General features: G+C 39.7%; 1 long non-coding RNA gene across 1 annotated transcript in view; it reads left to right on the forward strand.

The window, feature by feature from the left end:
* LOC140908196 (uncharacterized) overlaps positions 1-19961 on the forward strand; it is a 565973-nt gene that overhangs the window by 383166 nt on the left and 162846 nt on the right. The window contains exon 3 of the long non-coding RNA XR_012157800.2: positions 8969-9236. This is a non-coding gene — a long non-coding RNA (uncharacterized LOC140908196). The remainder of the gene's footprint in view (positions 1-8968; positions 9237-19961) is intronic.

Raw genomic sequence — 19961 nt, forward strand, 5'->3', positions numbered from 1 at the left:
CATTGACATCAGTGGGGACAGGATTGGTCCTTATGGAATATGAATTTCCACGCTAAGAACAACTTCCCCATAATCCTGCCTCACTGCTGGGATGGGGGTGGATTAGAAGACCTATGGAAGTCCTGTCCAGCCCTACAACTGTATGATTCTATAATCAGTGAAGGGGAGATTGGACTGACTGAAATGAAGGCCAAATCAACCCCAGACATAGGTGAGACTCTTACCCCAATAAGCTCTTTGGAGAACTCCCCCCGCCTCCCATTACACTTAAAGCAAATTTCCACAAGTGTAATAATTGTAATAACATAGGTCCCTACAAATGCTTACATTCATGACTAGTCCTAATGAGTAAAGTTACTATGCCTTTACTATTAATATGAATGCATCTTGTTTAGTTGACTACTTTCATAATAAAGTGAAACTTCTGTGTTCTAGCTTTGGCACATACACTGTAGAATAAATCTACTATATATAGCACTTATAGCACTTTAAAGTTTTTCACTAAGCACAGTTCATTTCAATACAAAAGTTAACTAATTAAACTGTTTAATTAGATATACTTAAGAAGCATTACTTTCCAATCAGTTTCAACTGATTTAATAGAGGACATGTTTTATAAACATCCACAAATTCTGGCACAAAATGCTGTTCCAGATAGTGGCCAATGTAACAGGGCAGCATCCTATCTGATCCTTTCAGTATGCAGCCTTAATTCTGTCAGTAGGAATAATTGCATACTAATGACTAAGCATTGCAGAGACATCAGGTGAGAAACAATAAAACAGCCCCATCCAGTAACAAGGACTCAGGCTGAATCAGGTTTTAGTCAGTACATTTTGGGACCTACTTAAAATGCAGGGAAATTCTTTAAAACTAAAGGCAAATTGCAGAACATATTAATTAAAAGTATTTCAGGGTGAGTTTGGCAGGAGAAGTGACTCCATCCTCAACTTTTCTCTATTCCTCACACCCCAGCATTTTGCTTCCCTGGGATCCCAGGAATTAAGGAAAAGAAATTCCAGGCTGTTCTTTATCTGGTGTGACTGAAGAGCAAAAATCCCTTAAGGTGAAGGGATCAGAAAAAGGGCAAAGAATAACTAGCATCACCGGTTCAACCTCAGAGCTGCCAAACAGAGATTGATCAGAACATGCAGGTGAATGAATGACATACACAGAGATATATTTAAGTTGCAGACCACAATTTTGTTATCTTAACAATGGAGGATGGGTGCTGTATGCCCATGCTACGTATGTCTCACATACCAGGCATTTAATTGGTCCAGTGTGGGGTTACTGGTCTCACACTATATAATCAGTAACTCAGGTTAGATCCTCTTCAGCCTACCCCTAGGATTCAGCTCTCTCACCCGTCCCCCATAAGGGGACCTCTGACTGTGAAGATAAGATATTTTACAGATAAAAGGTCCACCAGTCAAAGCTTGGATTTCATTTTCCTCTGAGAGCGGAGTGTTTCAGCATTTATCTCCACTGGACACCAGCCACTCATGGTGCTGTCAGTTAGCTTTGACACAACCCTGCTCCCAATCCCTAAGGTCTTCCAGCTAAATGTCAGTTCCTGTATCTGACAAGTACATGCCATCATCTCTGAAGGCTCAGCCACCTTGAACCAGATGTCCCTCTGTGATGTCCCTAAAAGCTCAGATGTCTTGTTACACATGTCCCTATTCGTGATCACTGACCCACCTGCATCCAAAAGGATTCTGGCCAATTCATAGTTCACACTCTTCCAAGCCCTGTCCACATGAGCTGGCTGGAGAGCTCCCCATCACACTCACCTCATGAGCATTTGTGACTAAACCAATCTCATGTTCAACCATGACTGTCTAAGAGATTCCCTGTCTCTCTGAATCCTAATTCTCAAGTTTACTCCAGTGCAGGCCCCAAGATCATTTTCTCCTGGGTGAATAACTAGGCATTAGATGGTTGAAGTTCGCCCATCAACATGTGGCAAGATGGTCCCTGGACACCCAAGAAGGCTTTGAATGGGAGGGAGAGGGCTTGGAATTGAATCAGTCTCCTATGCCCTCCAATGGTCAGCCAATGGGAGGCAGAGAAGCTCCTCTCTCTCCCCCAGGCACATTCCTATGTGCATCAGAGGCACAAGGAGGAGGTAGGCTCTGGTGTGTCTGGGTATGATCTCTCCCCTCTTCTCCCCCACCCTTCTGCAATGACAAGGAGCAATTCCAAATTGCATAGCAGCATATTCTCTCACTATTAGGATGGTTATGGTATAAACAGGACAGCTGTGTCTCATGCATTATGTCCCCAACCCATACAAATAAATTCCCTATCAAGAATAAACCCATCACATGCTTTTTCAGTATGCAATGCTTATGGTATGTATCAAACTCTTTTATTTCTGTTTTGGAATCTTGTTTTCCTGGTGTGTTGTTGTACTATAGAGGAGACCAGATATATTTGACATGTACCTAACCATAGTATCTGACTGGGAAACATTAATAGCACAGGTGAAAAGGGGAGCAGAATTGTGTGTAGATAAAACTTTGTGAAATTGTAACAATTTCTATTTTAGATGTTTTAATTTCTCTTCACTGAATTTCACCAGCCCAAATTCCAAATGTTTCAAACACTGTGTGTTTTAATTGGCACATTAATTCAAGCTCTACCGCTATAAGCCCAATTTTTGCTTTCTGTTTTCAGCTGCATAAGACACAGAGTTGTAAAGGTATTTAGGCATTGCAGTGCACTGCACTGCACCTAACTGATTTAGGAGTCCAAGGGCTTGTCTGCAGGGTGGGGTAATGTGCTCTATGTCGGTGTGATTTCTAAAGTACACTAACGTGTTGCACATTAATTGGTCTATGTTGACCCTGCTGGTGTGCTTCAGCATAGTTTGAAACACTAGGGAAACTTTAGCGTACACCAGCAGGGTCTACGCAGGCCAATTATTTTGCAACACATTAGTGCACTTTAGTCTTATTTTCAAAAGTGTTTTAGGCACTTAGGAGGCAAATTCTATTGACGGTTAATGGGATATAGACTCCTAAGTACTTAGTCACTTTTGAAACTGAGACTGGCTCCTAAATCAGTTAGGCATTGCAATGCTGACTGCAGAAACACCTAAATACCTTTACAATCTGGGCCTAAAGGCATAATTTATAAGTCACTTTTGAAAATGGGGCTTAGGCTCCTAAGTCACATAGATGTTTCTGAAATTTTTACCCAGTATTTATAATATTGTAGTATATTTTAAAAAGCTTTAAAGAACTCTGTATCCCATACCATTGTGGACAATAATAAAAAAAGAAAAGGAGTACTTGTGGCACCTTAGAGACTAACCAATTTATTAGAGCATAAGCTTTCGTGAGCTACAGCTCACTTCATCAGATGCATATCGTGGAAAGTTTCCACGATATGCATCTGATGAAGTGAGCTGTAGCTCACGAAAGCTTATGCTCTAATAAATTGGTTAGTCTCTAAGGTGCCACAAGTACTCCTTTTCTTTTTGCGAATACAGACTAACACGGCTGTTACTCTGAAACCAATAAAAAAAGAAAATGCTATCAATCTCTTCATTATATAGTCACAATAGTTAGTTATATAAAGGGGTGTTTACATTAATTTTTGGTACGTTTAAAATATATCAACTAACTATAAAGGGTTAAGAAGGCCCTACAAATTTTAGCTGGAAAGTTAGAGCAGTTCAAATACTTACTTCACTGCAGTGAAGAGTGTGGTATATAAAAAACTAGACATGTATACAAAAATAACTTGGCAGAAATATATGTTAGTAGCTAACAGACTGTGTACAGTAAGCCAAGAATGAAATATAATCAAAAGCCTGATGCTGACATCTAAGAGGAGTGAAGTATATTGAGGTCTTCTTAGCAAGTGATGAAATTATATTCTGAGGACTCAATTGCAAATAGAAAGAAAGAAAAAGAAAGAGGAATCTTATTTGTCAATTACTTATGGTTACTGAAACAGCCACAGTGAGATAACCTTATATAATCGATATTAGCAAATATGCAATTTGAACAGAAAATGATACAATAAATAACTTCAATCCAGACTTTTCTGTGATCAGACATTGTCTATCTGTGTCTACAACTGGGAGCGCTGGATGGAGAGGGACAGAGCAGGTAGAAATGTTTAGGGTTCTAAGGAATTATCTAAGAAATCAGAATTTCTTCTTCAATTTATTAATATGCAAATATCATAAACCCAGTACAGCAATCGAACGTCAAGAAGCAAAAGAAAGGGCAGTACTGTTGTATTGTCCATTTGGTTTTTACAGAGGTTTTTTGTTTGTTTGTTTTTTAAATGTAGACCCATATCTCAGTAGCTTTGTCTATGAACAGAAGAGTTTTAGGACATTTACTAATTTTAGTGGGTCAAATCATCCCCTCCCCTGGTATAAAACTCCTATTTGTGTAGGGAAAAAATGTCTGCACAGGTATTCATTAAGTTTGCCTGTACAACAAATTTTTTCAACATATGCAAAAAATGAAATCCAGATTATGTATTCTTACCATTTTATTTTGCTAGCTCAATAGCAGTTTATCCTTAATTAGGATAATATTAGTCACCATCATCTGTCAGGAGTTTTCTATATTTTTCCTTCCATATTTTGAGTCCTCAAAATAAGTTAATTCCAGAGGGCCAGACAATGAGCCCTTACTCATCTTGGCGAACAGTTATTCACACAAACTGTCCCAGAAGTCAATAAAAAGTAACTGCTCACCAGGGCAAGTAAGGGGTTCCAATAAGGGGTTCCAGTGCTAGTAAGGGGTTCCTAAGACACATACGCAGGTAGTAATCGAAGAGCTGGCTGAAGTGGTAGATGTATACTTGTTCACAGGGCCGGATTAACTCTCCTGTGGGTCCAGGGCTATTAGATTTTGTGGGGTCCCTGTATACAAGTCTTTTCCTTAATTTAAAACAAAATGATCACAATTATGGCATTGAGGCTATTAATGCTGTACTAAACTTTGCTTTTTAATTAACATAAAGCTGTTCTGTGGTTACATTTCAGTCTTAAAATATGTAGAATATAGTTAAGTTATTTCAAAATAGCCTGCTTCTTACCTTAGAACAGCTATCATATTAGTTTCTTTCTGGGAGGGAGTTTGGGTACAGGAGGGGGCTCCAGGCTGGGACAGAGTTTTGGGGTGCAGGAGAGGGTGAGAAGTGCGGGCTCTGGGAGGGGGTTCTGTGGAGGAGGGAATTCTGACCTGGGGTAGGGGCTTGGGGTGCAGGAAGGGGTGCGCAGTCTGGGAGGGAGTTTGGGTGTAGGAGGGGATTCTGACCGGGGTGGGGGTTGGGGTGTAGGAGGGGGTGCGAGGTGCAGGTAGCTCCAAGCAGCAGCGCAGTAGGGCTCAGGCAGGCTGCCTGCAGTGTTCCCTTGTTGCCAAGAAGGCTAACAGCATTTTGGGCTAGTATAAGTAGGAGCATTGCCAGCAGATCGAGGGACGTGATCATTCCCCTCTATTCAGCATTGGTGAGGCCTCATCTGGAGTACTGTGTCCAGTTTTGGGCCCCACACTACAAGAAGGATTGGAAAAATTGGAAAGAGTCCAGCGGAGGGCAACAAAAATAAATAGGGGGCTGAAGCACATGCTTTGTGAGGAGAGGCTGAGGAAACTGGGATTATTTAATCTGCAGAAGAGAAGAATGAGGCAGGATTTGATAGCTGCTTTCAACTACCTGAAAGGGGGTTCCAAAGAGGAAGAGCTCGGTGGTATTCTCAGTGGTAGCAGATGACAGAACAAGGAGTAATGGTCTCAAATTGCAGTGGGGGAGGTTTAGGCTGGGTATTAGGAAAAGCTTTTTTCACTAGGAGGGTGGTGAACCATTGGAATGGGTTACCTAGGGAGGTAGTGGAATCTTCTTCCTTAGAGGTTTTTAAGTTCAGGCTTGACAAAGCCCTGGCTGGAATGATTTAGTTGGTGATTTGTCCTACTTTGAGCAGGGACTACAAGACTACATGACCTCCTGATATTCCAACCCTGATATTCTAGGATTCATGCCATGGCCCCACACTGCTCCCAGAAGCGGCTGGCTGCTGGCATGTCTCTGCGTGCCCCTGGGCAGAGGGGAACAACGTGTCTCCATGTGCAGAGACCCCTGAATCTCTCTTATTTTGATAAAATCCATTGTCAAAATTTGCTGTGACTCATCCATGTTTTCTCCAAAGTTTTTGTTACAAAATCACTTCTTGAAGTCTGAGGATTTTATTAAAAAAAATTATCTGGGTGAGGGGACAAAATAATTGCAGCTCTCCACTCCATTCTGTCTTTCCCATCCCCTTCCTGGTATTATAGACTAGTGTTCACTAGCGGCTATTTTTGTCCTTTAAAACAAAAACAAACATGAAGCAAATGTAGTGAGATGCTGGATTGACAACACTTAAACCTGAGCCCTCTATTTAATCAAAGAACAGGTATAGTATGGTCAAGGGTAATGCACACTTTCTCTACACTTTATCATCAGTGCACCTCAGCTGTGTCTGAGACCTTACCTTAGACCTTAGTCCATCCCATGCTTTGCTGCACATTGGGCTACCCACATTTGCCATCCTTGTCTATCAACTGCTCTTCTCTCCAAATCTTCCCATTTCATGTTGAGGTGCTTGATGTTGTTCAGAACTGTTTGTTTCCACGTTGTTCGCGGTCTTCCTCTCTTTCTTCTTGCATTTTCTGGCTTCCATTCAAGGGCAGTATTATAAGTGTTCTTTTTTCATTCTCAGCACATATCTCAGCCACTGATGCCTTCTTTTGTAAATTATTTGTGAGAGGGTGCCTTGGCTAGTAATTTTTCTGACTTCTTCATTTGTCTTCCTATCTCTATATGTTATTCCCAATATTCTTGTCAGACATTTGTGATTAAATGCATTCAGCTTTTGCGTATCTTTCTTGGTAAGTTGCCATGTCTCACTGCTAGATGTAGTGATGATGATAACAATTGCTTTGTACACGTTCATTTTTGTCTTGAGGGAGATATTTTTGAGTTGCCAGATGTTTCTGAGTCTTCCAAATGCAGTGTTTGCCATCCTGATTCTTCTTCTTATTTCCTCGTAACTAGTACATCTTGGCTGATGGTACTTCCAAGGTACGTAAAATTGTCCACATTCTCCAGTTTCTCTTCTTCAATTTTTATTTCTGTCTCTATTGTCCCCATTAACATGACTTTACATTTCTTTGCATTGTATCTCAAACCTATCTTCTCCATTACGGCTTTTACTTGAAGACATGGAATCAGTCATCTGTTCGCTGTGCAACAAAATATGGACAGAGGAGAAAGTGCCGAAAGAATGGACTCTCGGTATCATAATCAAGTTACTAAAGAAAGGTGATCGAACAATTGCTCAAATTGGAGGGGAGTAACACTTCTATCTGTTACAGGAAAAGTATTAGCAACAGTGCTCCTGAACAGAATGAAAGGAAAGATGGATACCATCCTACCTGAACAACAATCTGGATTTAGACAAGGGAGATCATGTGCAGATGCTATTTTCAGTCTGAGATGGATTATTGATAACACAACTGAATTCCAAGGCAGTCTTGCCATCAATTTTGTGGACTTTCAAAAGGCATTCAATAGTGTAAACAGAGAAACAATGTGGAAAATTGTGGAACTGTGTCTGAGACTTGCCTGGAATTGAGTGAGGTTATCCCATACTCAGATGTAATGCCTTTTGATATCAACTGGCCTTGTCCTGATTTGAACTAAATATAAAAGGCTGTGTGGGCCATTACTATCTTTTTAACTTTGAAATATGGATGCCCGCCTGATTTGTAGATAATCTCTGTAACTTCACACAACCAACAATAATCTGATGTCTTTTGGGTCAAGTGAAAATGCTTTCTGGACAAACCTGCTTTTAAAAGAGAAAACTAGTGTTTCTTTTTAGTGATCACTTTGTATCTTCACTGAGAATAGGGGGACAAATATCCCTGTTTAATTACTTGTATTTTAAATAAACCATTTTTCTCTCTCTTTCTGAGACTAAGTTGATTTGATCCAGAAAGCACACATACCCAAGGGATCACTCTGTTTTGATTTATGGAGCCTTTTATGCAGCAGACGATCCTTCCAATCAGGAGGCACTATTGTGCTTTTTATGATTTACAGTATAATGAAGCAAAGCAGCACAGTACATATGCATCATAAAGACTGGAAATAGGCTGCGGGCCTCAACTATTGCCTTTTCCCAATAAGTAGTGAAAAAGTGCACCTTTTTTTTGGAATAATTATGTCCCTGATGAAGCTACAATATCATTAAGTACTCTTTGTTTTTCGAGAAGGGAGCAAAGCATTATTACTTACTGCCCTTCAGTGATAAATATTTCAGCCTTCTGTTTATCACGTATGTGTGTTTTATTTACATTTTTACACAAGTGAAAGACCTAACTGCCTCACACAAGTCTTAGAGTTGGCAATACATGGTTTTATTGGAAAAATACTGCCTGGGGTAACATTAACCCTTTGCAGGTGGTGGAAATGTTATACAGATATCACACCGTTACCTCACTAGTTTCACATGTATAGAGAGAAAAATGTGACTCTCAGGTACCTCTGGATGGTAACTGTTGCCAAATGCAAATTTGTAATGGTCATCACTGTAATACATTCTCCTATACCTTCCTTTCATTAGGAATTTAATAAATGTCTCAGGTGTTCTGAGGGTTAAAGTACTTTCATCTATTACTGCCAAGGTCACAGTGAAAAGAGAGCTACAGTGAGTGATTGTAAATATTAATATAACAAAGGCCAGTCCTCAAGACATGTTAAAATTAATGCTGAGGTTATGACACAACCCAGCAAAACAAGAATGTTCAGGAAGGATGTAGCTGTAACATTTATGGGCTCTGTTATGGTGCAGTATTGCAGAAATCTGAGACCAGGACGTGCTGTTATATAAAATGTATGTATACATCTTTACTTTGATACCAAAGGATTAATTATTATTTCTATAACTCCATAGATCAACATGATGTTTCACAGAATAAAGAAAGATTCCCTATCCAAAAGAGAATGCAATCAATTGAAGGCCCTGGATTCTGCAATGAGTACTAGACACAAGGACCCCTGTCCCTGCACAGAACCCCTTTGAAGTCGATGGGGCTCCGCACAGGAGTTTGCACCATAAAGCCAGTTGTAGCATTGACATTTCAGACACAATCCTGCAAAAAGGACCTGTACGCAGATTATTTTATGCCTGTGTGGATCCCTTTGAAAGACTAGAGACTAAGGTAAGGCTGGAACCACAGGAAGAAATAACATAGGGAGGAGCTGAGGAAAGGTTGGACAAAGGAGACAGTAAAATTATGCAACCACATAGGAGCATAGAAATGGTTTTCTTGGTGGTTCCTTTTGTTTTTGTTAATATTAATTGTTTCGATTTAAATAGATCTAAGTCAAGGAGAAGGTGCCAGTGGGTTAGGGACAGAGTTTCGTGTCTATCTTTGAATGGTTGCTTTCTGGAGTTGAATTAAATGAACCACAACTCATGTGACTTCTTTGTGAATTTTATCTTACCAATAACATCAAATAGATATGGTCCTGAGTTGTTACATTCAGGTCCAGATCCAAATGTTCCCCTATGCTTAGGGAGCTCAGCTTCTTATTCCAGAGCACCCAGCTGGGGAAGCCAAAGCCAGGACCAAATTTTTAGAATTTCTGGACTTCCACAATATTAGATGCATCCATTATTGAGCCCTTCAGTTCTTGCTTGCATGCTACAATAGCCTTCTTTGTAAAGCGTCCATTTTCATACCTCAGATCCCTGTTGGGTTAGAATCACCAAGGGAGTCCCTCAATGCCAACTGGTATACCATAACTCACATCAGACCTACCAACTCATTTCCTCAACTCACTGTTGTCATAATCTGTATTTAAAAGGTGTTGTGTAAGGTGTCATAGGCAGACTGGTAACACACTGGTCATTAAGATTATTGTGTGGTGTATGTACAGGCAGTGCATAAGGATTATAGACATGTGTTGGAAATATGTTCATAAAAGGTGTTCTGCAAGCAGTGCATGAGCCCGGCCTGTCCTAGACAAAGGAATGTTGTTTCCCCTGTTTTCCTGTATCTCCAATGTAAATTGAGCTAGGTAATACTTCAGAGGGCAACAAAAAGTACATCTGTATGTAAGATAAACAAAGCCATCAAGTTAAACAGGGCCAAAGACAGCTTAAAGCTCACAATGAGGGAAGGAGCCTGCACCCCCAGAAAGCCTTCCTGGATCTTGAACAGAGACAATAGACTTTTTGGAAAATATAAACAGAAGGAAAAAGACATTTTGGCATCCATCACCTATAGGACAAAGGAGGAGCAGCTCCTTCTGAGGTCATGAGATGTGGATTCTCTTGGCATGAAAACCAAGAGTAACTGGAATTGACTATAGGTGAGAAACCTGCTTAGGCAGAGATTGTAACTCGCTGAAGTTAAGTTTTAGTCACTAGAAAGTGTGTTTTGCTTTGGTTTACTTGTAACCATACCTGTCCATTGTATTTATATTTATCACTTAAATCTCTGTTCTTTGTTAATAACTCTTGTTTTTATTACAAAACCATTGCAGTGCTCTGTGTGAAACTGAAGGGTGAAGTTCTCGGCTGAACTAACAGGCTGGTGTGTGCTCTCTCTCTCTTTGAAAGGAAAAAGCTTAATAACTTCTGTCAGTATCCAGTGACAGGAGTGTGGAGGAGATGGTCTGGGGGAGCTTCAGGAGTGGAAGGGCTGTTGGAGTCACCCTGCAAGGAGTAACGAGGCTAGTGGAAGCCAAAGGGGGGGCTATTGTGCTATGAACATGCTGCTCATGTCAGGGCTCTGAGCCAAAGCTGCGTAGCACAGAAGCAGCCAAGGCTGCAAGGCATGTGGTGACAGAACCCCTTACCAGTATGGGTGAACTCTCAAAGCATCTCAGTTAAATGAGTCTCCACTGAAAATATGCAGCCACACCACAAAGTTGCATGGCTGGGAAGACCAAAATTGGGAATGTATTTTTCTTGTACTCACAGAAAGGGGGACATCAGTAAGGCCCTGACCTGATAATTTGCTTCACTTGTGCAGGGCTCCAGTGACTCAGAGCTCTGCCCAGCACAAAAAAAATCTAGGAATATATCTAAAATAAATAGCTAGTAGTTGAAGGAGAGGAAACCTATTCCTCTCAAATCTTCCTCCTCATCCCTACCTATGTTTATGAATGTCTTGTGAACAGCACTGCCAAAAAGAGGGCGAGTGGCCAGGAGTTCTTCCCTCAGCTCTTTGCAGCTGAAGGAAAGCAGATAGGGTTCATTTAGAGCAGGTGAATCTTGTCCCCTAATCATAGAATCTTAGAATATCAGGGTTGGAAGGACCTCAGGAGGTCATCTAATCCAACCCCCTGCTCAAAGCAGGGCCGATCCCCAATTAAATCATCCCAGCCAAAGATGTCAAGCCTAACCTTAAAATCAGCAGTTTATAAAAAGGATGAGTTTCAGAGTAACAGCCGTGTTAGTCTGTATTCGCAAAAAGAAAAGGAGTACTTGTGGCACCTTAGAGACTAACCAATTTATTTGAGCATGAGCTTTCATGAGCTACAGCTCACTTCATCGGATGCAATGAATCATGCATCCGATGAAGTGAGCTGTAGCTCATGAAAGCTCATGCTCAAATAAATTGGTTAGTCTCTAAGGTGCCACAAGTACTCCTTTTTCTTTTTCTAAAAAAGATGGTGCTCACTCAGCCAAGATGGGGGTGGGAGAAGAGAGAAATGTTCTGCAGAAAAAGATTGCCTGAGCAGACTCTCCACAGAAAAGGGAGTTGAAAACCTATGTGAGTGGTTTATCTTGAGGATGAATAATTATATATTTATTTTGCTATTGATCATTTTGTATGCACTATTTCTTGGCCACTCAAAGGTTGAGAATGACCACAGTAGTTCAAGAGGCTGTTACAGTTTAAGCTGTAGTACAGTGATAAGACTGTGAACCTGAAATTACTTCTGCACATACTTAATTTTAGGCCCATGGGTAGATTGGTTGAATTCCCAAAAGGAAGTGTGGGTTAAGATTTTTGCCTCTTGCCTGTGTGGGCCAAACTACATATAAACTAAAGCTATGCTTTTCTTCTTTTGAGACTGAAATTGTTTTGCTGGTTTTGGATTGTAAAACATACTGGTTCTCTAAGTTATCTAGTATTTTACCTTAATCCAAATCTGATTTTGAGGTCTATTATTATGAAATAATATTCTTGCTAAACAAAGGGAAAAAGTGAACTTTCCAAATTGGACTAATAGCACTGTGTGGATTTGTGATTTTATATACAGATAACATGGTAATATGTAAAGGAAGGGGCCTTCTGTATACATCAGCTTTGAGGACATTTGGGAATAGAACGTGAACAAGCTTAGTGATTGGGTGTAGGTTCAAAAGGAATATTTTTACTTCATATGCTGTCTGATTTTATATAAGAACTGCTTGACACAGGCATTTTATGGTGTTTCAGTTGGCTTCTCCACCTGTCAGTACATGGAGTTTTAAACTGGAAAGGTCCCTCTTTTTTGAGTTTTGTTTCCAGGTAATGTGGTAATTCAAAAATCGTTTGATTAGACTTAAACATAAGGTCCTAAACCAACATCCTCACCCTTTTATTGGGCTTGCTGCCTACTGTATCTCCTTCACTGCTTGAAGGCAGAGGCGGATTATGGTTTTGTGGGGCCCTGGGCCAGATAAACTGGGGGTCCCTCCCCAACCCTTCCACCTGCAGGTCCTCCCCTCCCTTTCCCCTGCCTGCATTCCTGCTGGGGAAAGGGTATTGGGGCACAGAGGCTTACCCCGTCCCCCCATCACTCCTGCCAGGGAGTGGAATTGGTATACAGGGTCCTGGGCATGGGCCCTACTGGCTCAGTGGCTAATTCACCACTGCTTGCAGGGCTGGGCATTGTGATTTTCCCCAAGATTTAACAGAACTATCAACTGAAATCAGTTGAGCATGCAGGCATGTCTTGTATCCAAAGTCATTCTGGAGAAGCAAATATTCCAGCATACACATTGTAGTCCAAATTACTCCCTAAGGTAACACTGCTGATGTCGGTAGAAATGCATTTCTTTACTGTGGTGTGAAATGTATTTTACATCCCTGTGCCCTCTCTTCAGTGGATATTCTGCTTTATGAAAACTATTGCGAGACCACATGCCCAACCTTGTAGCATGATGCTTTCCAGTTGCTACAAGTGTGTCACTTTAACACACTAGCGAATGGATGTTGCAGTTCTTGTCTGTTCTGGTGTCTCCTGAATTTGGGAGAAAAGAAAAGCCTGTTCATTATGAAATTTGAAGATTGTACTTCTAATAAAACATGTTGATAGAGAAGCAATTATATGGCATTGCACGTGTGAACTAGATTAATAGAATGTTTCTTCAATTTCAGAACTGCAAAACTATTAGATTTGTGATGTACAGTATCCATAAAATTATTTTCACGAGTGTCTGCACTTTCTAATCTTATTTGAGTATGAATAGCAGTTCTATAGAGTCTTTAATAAGCTATCACTTTTGTTGTGGTTATCCATATTCACACTGTATATTACTGCTGAATAATATACTCTTTTACTCAAGTATATAGCTTGCAGTAGCACTTTTTTTTTTAGCCAGGTTTCATTTCAAAGACTCTTCTGACACACGAGACATAAAAGATAAACACAGTTATGCTGACTAGAGTAAGAGCTATGTTCTCCTGAATGCTTTCACTTTTCGAAAATAGCTGCCCCAGGATCCTCTCTTGAACTGAAATTGTTCCCTCACATTAACTGTTCACCAATCCTTTGACTTGTTTTTGACTCTTAGAAAATTATATGACAGGCAGCTTTGTTTGATTGGTGGGAAAGGTGGACACTCTTTTCATAGCTGTATCACTTAAAATACCAACATTTGGTAAGAGTTGGACTGATCTTAAGGAAGGGAAGAAACCCTAGTTAAAGCATTCAGCATTAACACCACCCTCACTCTCCCCCCGCACCCCTGACAACATGATGTGTACAGAGTACCAGGTATTCTCTTTGAATGAGGTTGTTCAACATGACCTTTGTTTACATATAATGACATGCAGTTATCAGCATAATCAAAAACTTATTTAAACCTTTTCTAATTCTAAAGTGATTAGCAAGGGCTGAAAAATCACCTTATCTCACTAAAACACAGGTACAAACAGAGTAAATATTTTGGTAAACAATTATTCTGCCCTTGCATATTCAGCAGTGTGCTAAATTATGCATAATCTTGCATAAGTAATAAGTGAAGGTAGCTTAAATTCAGGGGTTTTTTTTAACCTGACCTATTTCTTTCAGTGCTGTTAGCTTCTTAAATCATGTATGAGCTTTCTGTAAGGCTTCAATGAGTAGTTCTAGTGGAGAGACTTCAGTAATAAATTTCAGGAGAAGACAAGTTTTTTGACAGGCATAATGCAACACATACAGAGTTTGGAACTCACACTCTGGGAATTTAGAGCAATCCTTGCAAAGCAGCTTTTCCCTATTACATTAATAGAGAAAATGAAGTATGAAAGTCCTCAGGAATTACTGCTAGGTGTAATTTAAATAATTTACCAGAAGACAGTTCAACACATGCATAGAACAGGGGCATACAGAGTTTGCCATAAGCAGTTTATAAATAAACTATATTCTGCTGAAGTAAGTCAGGCATAAATTATAACTATTCCTTTTGTGGCTATACTCTGTTCCTCATTGTAATACTTATTAAAAAAAATCTGGGTTATGACCTTCTACTGGAAATCATAGACATTGCCTGCCTTGTTCCTTGCTTATGAGCATGCTTATATTTAATAGTTTGGCTGCTATGAGATCAAGTAAAATTACTATTGCTGGGGAAAAAAGAAAAAATGCATTCCATTTTTATAAACAGAATCTAGGTAGAATTTTTTAGCTCAGCAGAAAAAAGTGTTCAGTGCCAAAGATCATTGACTAGTATCTGACCATTTTATGAAACCCTTATGCACTTTAATATATTCTATTTCTAGCCTCAAATTTTGAAAGTGAAAATGAAAAAATAACTTGAGTCCCAATAGAAAATATGAAATGCAGATGCTAGAAACTATGCAGCAGATACAAAATTTGTTAAACATACTCGTACAGATTGGACAGCCTCTACTGCATAGAGTATTAGGGTTATTAAAGACTGGGCAGCCCCTGTTGACAGAAAACATTTTCATAAACGCATTGTCAGTTCTTAGAAATAAGATTTAAAGGTAAAAGGTCAGGTGATCGAGAGCATTTCATTTACTCTTGAAGATAAAATTGAAAAATGTGTTAAATGTATTTGATTTCATCAGATTTTAGCCCTGCATAAGAGAGGTGGGGAACCATTGGAAATTATTTAATATTTATTTTGTTCTCCTTACATTATGCCCCATTATGCAGTCTATGACACCCATAGACTGGGGCACACATCAATATTATTCTATCCCCAGCCGTTTATTCCCCAAATCATATACTTCATCCTGCTGTGTTTCAGCACATGCACGCTCTTCCTTTTGGACTATTACCTATTGTAAATGTCTTATCCCATCATAGCCACAAAAGACCGTAACTAAACACCAGTCACAGGTGAATAAAGACCAAGATGGTGAACATTGGCTTCTTCCCTTCTTGGGCCCTGTCAGGGTTCCCTCCCCACTCTGAACTCTAGGGTACATATGTGGGGACCAGCATGAAAGACCCCTAAGCTTATTTTTACTAGCTTAGGTTGAAAACTTCACCAAGGCACAAATTCTTCCTTGTCCTTGGAACGGTATTACTGCCACCACCAAATGAGTTAGACAAAGGTTCAGGAAAAGGACCACTTGGAGTTCCTGTTTCCCTAAAATATCCCCCCAAACCCTTCACCCCCTTTCCTGGGGAGGCTTGAGAATAAACCACCAACCAAATAGGTAAACCAGGTGAGCACAGACCGTACCCTTGGTTTTTAGGACACTAAAAACCAATCAGATTCTTAAACAGAACTTTATTATAAAGAAAAAAAAGTAAAGAAGCACCTCTGTAAAATCAGGATGGAAGGTAACTTTACAGGGTAATCAGATTCAAAACACAGGATTCTCCTCTAGGCAAAACTTTAAAGTTACAAAAAAACAGGGATAAACCTCCCTCTTAGCACAGGGAAAATTCACAAGCTAAAACAAAAGATACTCTAATGCATTTCCTTGCTATTACTTACTATTTCTGTAAGTTTAGATGTATCATTCAGTAGGAGCTGTATTGCTTGCTTGGTCTCTCTCTTTGTCTCCGGAGAGAACACAAAAGCCCAAAACACAAATCTTCCCCCACAGATTTGAAAGTATCTTCTCCCCTTATTGGTCCTCTTGGTCAGGTGCCAGCCAGGTTATTTGAGCTTCTTAACCCTTTACAGGTAAAGGAGAGATTTTATGCTACCCTTAGCTGTATGTTTGACAGGCCCTGATTCAGCAAGTCACTTTATCAGATGCTTAACTTATAAGCATTTGCTTAAGTCATTTTTATGGAGGAAAGCACTTAAGCACTTTGCTGAACCGTAGTCTTTGTAGACAGGAGGACCAACCTGCAGTTCTACTCAGTGGTGTGTAAACATACCCCCCCACCCCCGCACACACAAGAAAAATCCAAAATGCTCTGGATTAACCCCCCCACCTCAACTACCCTTTCTGAACACCTTGTAATTGCTGTCACAACCAAGCCTTTTTTTAATAATCATATTTGACATTTGTGTAATAATTTTAAGCTTTTTTTTTTTTACCCTACCACAAGTCATCCAACCAACATTTCCATTGTATTGATGATGAACCAAAAATTAACAGGGCAAACTTGTTAAAATAAAATGCTCCAGCTCTGGTCTTCCTTCAGCCCCCCCCCCCCAACCTTTTAAATTAATATATAGAAAGATCTATGTGCTGTGAGAGAATCTTGATTGCTAGTCCCAGCCTGTCCCCTGCTCTCCCCGGAGTAGGTGCTTTCTATACTTCTGCTCCCTAACCACCACACTGTGGATATGATAAGACTGCACTCAGTAAGGCTCTGATCGTGCAAGTCACTGTGTGTGGGCACACCATTGAACCTGTGTGAAGTCCACTGAGGCAAGTGGAGCTCTGTGGGATCAAGGTGAGCTACAGGATCAGGGTCTGAGGCTGAGAGGGGTAAAAGGGAACCTTAGCCTGTCTTGAAGGCTATTCAAACACCACCACCACAATTGACAGATTAGAATATTCTCCTATAGGTATAGATTTTATCTGAATGTGACCACTGTGTTTACAGGATTTTTGTGAGTATCACTTTATAAGTCCTTAGTGTTAGTTTAGGAGGCAGTTTATTGGAAAACCTGTCTAGAAGAACGCCATCCATGCTTACAGGCCTGATCTTTGCCAAATAGTGCTTAATGTTCATTGCCAGTCATTAGTGGGTAAATAGTTACACTCATGATGTTAGCAACTCAGGTAACAGAGTTTCCTCAGGAAAATCAGGCCTAGATGGTGCTTATTTTGCTTTGATCTCATTTTCCTAGGTAACGAGAGCTCTGGGACTCTTGTCATTTGGGAATGCAAATCTTTGTTATTCCTACTCAGTGGACAAGAAGTGTTTTCCATGTCCATAATTAATATTCACACATTAAAAGTCTGTTCACATAATTTGTTTGTCCTGATTGCCACCTTGAATTCACTGTAAGCAGTGGGTTTTTTTTTTAATGTATCACTCTGGTTTAAGCAGTGATGCTTTCTAGCAGTGTTCCCCTCCCCCCCATCCCCCATTATTAAATTGAACCTTTAGTAGATTAAGTAATGTTAACAAGAAATTTCTCTTAATATGCAATAAATATATCTTGTTGGAATGATAAAAACAGTTTAGTTCAAACAATTTCATTAACATCTTTACCATGATCGCAGAAAATAATGTGCAAAATCAAATCAAATCACTGTCATGATCCTGACCCTGCATCGCAAATTAAAAACACAGTAAAGTGTCATAATTCTCAGCAGCTCAATGCGGGTTCACTTAATAGAATTATGACAAAAGCAAATGTTTTGTCACTTTCAGGCTGTTGCCATGAAAATTTGTAGTGCATAATTAATGATAATTCACTCCTTAATGCATGTGTCTGAAAGCATATGAAGTTGCCACTGGTGCCACAGAAACAATATCTTTTTCATTGTAAAAATGGTAGTACCATTTCAGCTAAAATAGTGAGTCAGAGGAAGGATAATGGAAGGTGTCAGAGGCACAATAAATAAGATTAGAGTGGACAAGGAGAAGTGAAAAGTGTTAACTGCACTGAAATTTTCAATTAGAAAAGCAAAGCAAATCCTTTATGTATCATTTCCCTCCACCTTCTTTTAAACCTTCCTAAATAAATGCAATCTAATTGCTTGAATGCGAGTTGATAAAATAAAGCTTTTTCAAAGGAATGAATTACAGTTACATGTTGTTGCTGAAGGTGGTTAATTTTTTTTAATACAGGGTTTTTTTTAAACCCTCTAAGGTATGAGTGTTCCTCTTTCTAAGCAGAACTGAACAATCATAACTTCAGCTAAGCAATGGCAAAAAATAAATTACATGCTGGATGCTATGAATTGCATTGCTTCCCTAGTTTTCTTACAAGCAGAGTATTTCTGAGTGATATGTCCTGCTGAAAATTGAGGATTGTAAAGGATCCAACCAGAGGTGAATGATTAGGTGAATCAGCTCACTTCTGATGGACTTGTAACATCAATAGACATTGAATTTGCTCTTAACAAAGCAAATTCATCCACATAATGCTTCTAATTCTGTCATTCTTTTTCTTGATCTGAAAATTTGAGAATTGTCTCCTTCATCCAAGGGCAAGTTGTTCTCCAGTAATAAAGGGACCGCCTATATCTCTGTATTTAAGATTAATCTTCTCCTCTGGATAGTGTTTTTAAAAATGTACTTTGAAATCATTTTGTAATGGGAGATCCTCATCATCTGATCATTTTTTCTCACTATGCCCGACCATGGGGTCTCCTCCTTGAAGGCAACAATTTAAATATTGGGACCATGTTAGAATTGGGGTTGGGGGACTTTCATCTAACTTTTCATTTGAAGCTCCCATCTAAGTCTACCTCTTACCTAATTCCCTTCTGTCATAGCAATCAGGCAACCAGGACTCCTAGAAGATTTCAGCATGACTCCATAAACAGACACCAGGGTGCTAGAGTGTAGTACCGGGCATATTCCTTTCCTAATACCTCATCCTTGTGGTAACCCCAAAGGTGGAAGTCTTCAGGGTACATGGGAGACTGGATCTTGCATATGGTATTCTCTTCTCCCATTCCTTTCTAATGTAAGTCTGAATTTTAAATTGCTTCTAATGTTTTGGAGTTCTGAAAATAGTTGCCGGTTATTGTCTGAACTGACCTGGAGACATGATATGGCAAAATGCCAAGTCCTTTATTGGAGTTACTTTCGGGTGACATCTAATGTACTTGATCGAGTGCATGAGTCACTATTTCTGAGAATTGCAAAGTTTTTAAAGATTTTTTTCACAGTGTTTGTGAGCTGCTGAGCTACTTTAATTCCTTAACTTTTTTCCTCAGACACATCTTCATGCTCTCAGACAGCCTGCCATGAAAACTGTGTACAGTTGATAAAATAGTTATCCAATAAACACGAATTAACATCAACTCCTTTTGTGGAGTAGCAGGAAAGAACTGTTGTGTTAAAAAGGTTATCTTCAAGCTCTACCATCCTACAGGAAGTTTTTTAAAAAAAAAGGCTAGGGTAGAAATTTGTAAAATATATATATTTAAAAACAAGTCTTGTTGGAATTTTAGAATCTGCCAAGTGGACCCCATCATCTCTAAAAACCTCAGGATGTGTTGGATGTCTGCGTGTGATCACCAATCCACCTGTATCCATTATTCTCCTGGCAACCTCACGGTTCACACTCTTCTGGGCCATGTCCATACAGGCTTGCTTAATGGCTCCCCACCAAACTT

This window comes from Lepidochelys kempii, chromosome 3 (assembly GCF_965140285.1).
Source record: "Lepidochelys kempii isolate rLepKem1 chromosome 3, rLepKem1.hap1, whole genome shotgun sequence".
NCBI classification, from domain to species: Eukaryota; Metazoa; Chordata; order Testudines; family Cheloniidae; genus Lepidochelys; species Lepidochelys kempii.